Raw genomic sequence first — 4,399 nt, forward strand, 5'->3', positions numbered from 1 at the left:
AAGACGTGTACCCTCTCCCTCGCATCGACGACTCCTTGGATCGCCTACGAAATGCACGTTACTTCTCGTCGATGGACTTGAAAAGTGGATATTGGCAAATCGAAGTGGATGAGAGGGATCGGGAGAAGACAGCATTCATCACTCCCGACGGATTGTATGAGTTTAAAGTCCTTCCGTTCGGTTTATGCTCGGCGCCAGCAACATTTCAGAGACTGATGGACACTGTGCTTTCGGGACTTAAAGGGGTCGTGAAACGTTTTCCGGAAATTTTGCACGGCTTAGTTAAATGGAATCCTTGTCCTGCATCATATAATATACCTCGATTCGTTTCATCGCCCGCGTTGATTTAATAGCGACAAAAACAGAATTTCGGTTTCCTAGCGCGCGTCCTCCTCAACTCAACAGAGTACGTCATAGCGCTAAGCCAATGAGAAGCTCCCGTTGCCGGAGCCTGCTGAGCCAAAATTGACCAAGCTCGGTGTATTTTAGAGGTTCTAATTGTGCCCTACTCTACGCTCACACAGGGTTTTTTAATATGGCCGACGCCTAGGTTCCTTCCTGGGTTCCAGCGTCGCTGTGCTGCTATAGTGAACTAGAATATAGTCGCTACTGTTAAAACATGGTTACATCGTGGGCTTTGAGCCTTACGCCGACGCAACTTTTCGGGTGCCAGGTCGGCGAAGATGGACCCTGCGAGCGACCGGTACAGTAACACTTGTGTCGAGAGGCCGCGGTAACCGCGGCACAACTCCGGCTTGCAGAAGCCCCGACCGTCAGCCTCCCGATCCCAGCCGTTTCGGAACTACGCATTGGTATGTATGTCCGAGTCTTGCAGCCTAGCCTACGTTTGACCGTTGCGAGAGTGCGCAATCGCTAACCGAAGCTTTCGAACAGGTGCAGCTGCGGGCGGTGCGTGCCGATGCCGACTGCTCTTGAGAGCATCTGGCGAGATCCCGGCGGCGACTACGTAGTTGAAGCAGCCGTCTGGGTGTTACAGATCATCCGCATTTACTCCAAATGCTTCTTGATCATGGACTGCTAGTCGAGAACACAAGGTAAGAACCTTGAGCGAAAGGCGACATAACTTGAACAAGCGGCACCTGTTTTTCATTTTCTCGAGCAAGAAATGCTGTAATGAAATCTATTGCGGAAGGCAGTGTTAATAAAATAAAGCTTCCCCTTTAACGTTACTTACCTGCGATCATCTACACTGTCTACAGTGTTGATATTGCGCCACGTTAGCGCGAACACATCGCTGGTTTTCATATTTTTCTTGTTTTCGTAGAAGCGCATGAGCATGACGTTTCACCATGCAAATTACTGGTTTGCTTAATTCCATGCACGAGTAAATGAGAAAACACGCATCATCTGATAGTGTGAAGTTTCTAAATGGAAAGGGCATGCACATTGATGTGAAGTAACGAGGGGGGGGGGGCGGACGCTGTCCGGACAAATTTGCTTGTTTTATTAGCCAGTTATGACCTTCAGCAAGTGCAGCACTTCAAAACATAAATACATAAGGAATGCCACAAGAAATGCAGTAAATAAGTACAAAAGCAATCTCATTTCGTAGGACTCTGTGCTAAGTGAAATTGCATGCAGTGAAGTAGCCTGTCTCCTGCGGAAGCCTTGGGAAAATGCACTAAAAAACGACACAGAAAAGAAAAACACACAGAGCAGGACTGGCTTCTGCAGACGATCACTAACTAGCCCGACAACTCTTGTTATAGCCTGTCCCCACTTGCTGCCAGAACAATCACCATACCAGCACTCAAAGTTTTATTTGCTAGTTTTTTTTTTACCCACTTGCATTAGGTGAGTGTTGTATAGTGTGCAAATATAATTAAAAAAATTGACTTCACTGATACCATCATCAACACCTGCACACAGTAAACCTCTCCAAAATGCTTTGACACTGACATTTTACATGTGCTGAAATGTAACAACCAAAAAAAAAAAAAGAAAGACGTTCTCCCAAAGGCCAGTACACCGAAACTTCCACAGTTTGAGTAAGTGTTGGAAATTTTACAGTTAGCAAATGAAGTTATAGAGTAGTTTTGCGCACTTGCAGAAAGTTTGGCACGTGCCGTGTTGTGGGAAAACAACGGAGAGCTGTTGACAGAAGTGCACTTGTAGTTTATGGCTCCTTCGAATAGAATGACTCCATGCACAGAGCTGCTTAATGCATAAGTCGCATACTTAACATCTTCGTGCTATGCGGATGATATCAGCGTGGACATTGACATCGGCCACAACACTAGTATAGAGGGTGTAAGACGACTACCAGGTTTTTTCAGTCAAAAGCTGCATTGCCTTCAGGCATTATTTTGCTGCAGTAGCAAATTGTGATTGCACTGGAGTTCTAATATTGGATGGGTCTCATTCTCTCTCAATCACCTGCAGCAGAATTCAAAGTTTGCCATACTTCCAGGGAGAATAAATTGACAGTGAAAGTTACACTGTACAGCTTCTGTTAGATGGGAATTAATTGTACAGATGCATGAATAACTTTCAAATTTGTAAAAGACCTAAATCATATTTTCATTTTGCTATGCTGAAAAGTGAATATTGCTTTTTCTCTTGTCAACAGGAGGCACCACTACATCTGCTACAGCCAGCTTGCGCACTGGCTTTGAGGATGCCTCGGCAGACATCACAGTAAAGTCCTCCCTATTTGTAATGCAAGCCAAATAAGGGAAAGGTTTCCATCTGACAGTTACACTGGTTTCCAGTTTGTGCAAGGTTTGTAGAGTCATCACCTTATTCATTCTGAAACAAGCCGGAAAATATGAGAAGAGAGAATTGCAGGACAGCTGGACTAATAACTGGAATTTTATTAAAGGATAGAGGCAAAAGAAGACTTGCACAGAGATGCACATGTAAAAAAGGCCCCAAAAGACTGTTGACCGATTTCTTAGCCACACACACGTCCTTAGCCTTTGCAGTATAGTGTGCCTTTGGACTTGGATCTGTGGCTTCCCTTTTGTAACCAGTGGTTCTTGACCATAAGGAATTTGCTTTTTTTTAGATTTTGATTTTTTAGACCCTTTCTGCTTTCCACGTTTTCACTGCTTTGGGGTTTTTTCGTGCACGTGCATTTCTGTGCGAATCTTCTTTTGCCTCTTTCCTTCAGTAACATTTCAGTTGTTAGTCAAACTTTGTCTTGTGCTCCTCTCACGTGTTTCGTCTTCTGGCTGGTTTTAAGATGAATCAGTACCAACTCATCCAGTTGTTAGTCTTGTTGATATCACTAGCCTGACTGCACCCACTGCTGGGCAAATGCTTCTCCCATATCCATCCGAATAACCCGATCCTGTGCCAGGTGCGTGATTCTCGCAAACTTCCTAATTTCATCTGCTTGCCCGAGTTTCTGCCGCCCCCTGCTAAACTTGCCTTCCCTTGGAATCTAAAAGACATATATAGGCTCACTTAGAATGAATTTTGTGTACTCACTCCCTTCCTTTACCTTTAATGCGTAGAATTTTTCTTCTTTTGGAACTGACCGCAGATACATCAGCTGCATCCATATGATCCCCGCAGACTTCCTAATCTCATCTGTCTGCCCGAATTTCTGCCGCCCCCTGCTACGCTTGCCTTCCCCTGGAATCTACAAGACATATATAGGCTCACTTAGAATGAATTTTGTGTGCTCACTCCCCACCTATCCTTTGATGGGTGGAATTTTTTTTAGCACTGACCGCAAATGCATCATAATTGTGCAGTTGTGTATATACTACCTGCTTGTATAGATGTCTCTCCCATATCTATCCAAATAACCCGATCCTCTGTCAGCTGCATCCATCTGATCCCCGCAAACTTTTTATCTGCCTGCCTGAGTTTCTGCTGCCCCCTGCTATACTTGCCTTCCCTTGGAATCTACAAGACATATATAGGCTCACTTAGAATGAATTTTGTGTACTCAATCTCTAACTATACCTTTGTCGGATGCATTTTTTTTTTATTTAGCACTGACCTCAACACATCATGATTGTGAAGCTGTATATACACATTTGTATATTTAGGAGAGAGGAAGACAGCAAAGAAGCGTGAATAAAAGATGTCTTGCTCTAGGTCAACTTCCTTCTAGCCTAAAAATTTTGTATGCAACTGATGAACCTGCGGCTAGCCAATAAATTATTTTGAAAGCAACATGTCTCTAACACTCATTTGGTAACATTAGATAATGCCCAAATGTACTACAAAGTGGTGGTCCTTGTGGCGCTGACAAACCTAGATTTTCTAGTTGCCGCGTTCACCTTTACACGGCCTCGAAAAATAGTGGCTCATGGGGAATAGAAAAATCAAACCGTTTTCTGCAAAAGCTGCTTTGAAAAATGGCCACTATTTTCAGCATTTTGCAGTCTCATTCAGAAGCAAGCCAGCATAATCTGCAATCTGT

The 4,399-nt window shown here is 44.0% G+C and overlaps 1 long non-coding RNA gene across 1 annotated transcript; it reads left to right on the plus strand.

Annotated features, from left to right (window-relative positions):
* The first annotated feature begins 483 nt into the window (after positions 1 to 483).
* On the plus strand, positions 484 to 4,111 carry LOC146196186 (uncharacterized). Its single transcript, XR_014706089.1, has 3 exons — positions 484 to 812; positions 895 to 1,055; positions 2,591 to 4,111. It is a non-coding gene; the product is annotated as an uncharacterized LOC146196186 (long non-coding RNA).
* The last annotated feature ends 288 nt before the right edge of the window (positions 4,112 to 4,399 follow it).

Source organism: Amblyomma maculatum, chromosome 3 (genome assembly GCF_055883805.1).
Source record: "Amblyomma maculatum isolate TAMU_Amacu chromosome 3, ASM5588380v1, whole genome shotgun sequence".
NCBI lineage: Eukaryota > Metazoa > Arthropoda > Arachnida > Ixodida > Ixodidae > Amblyomma > Amblyomma maculatum.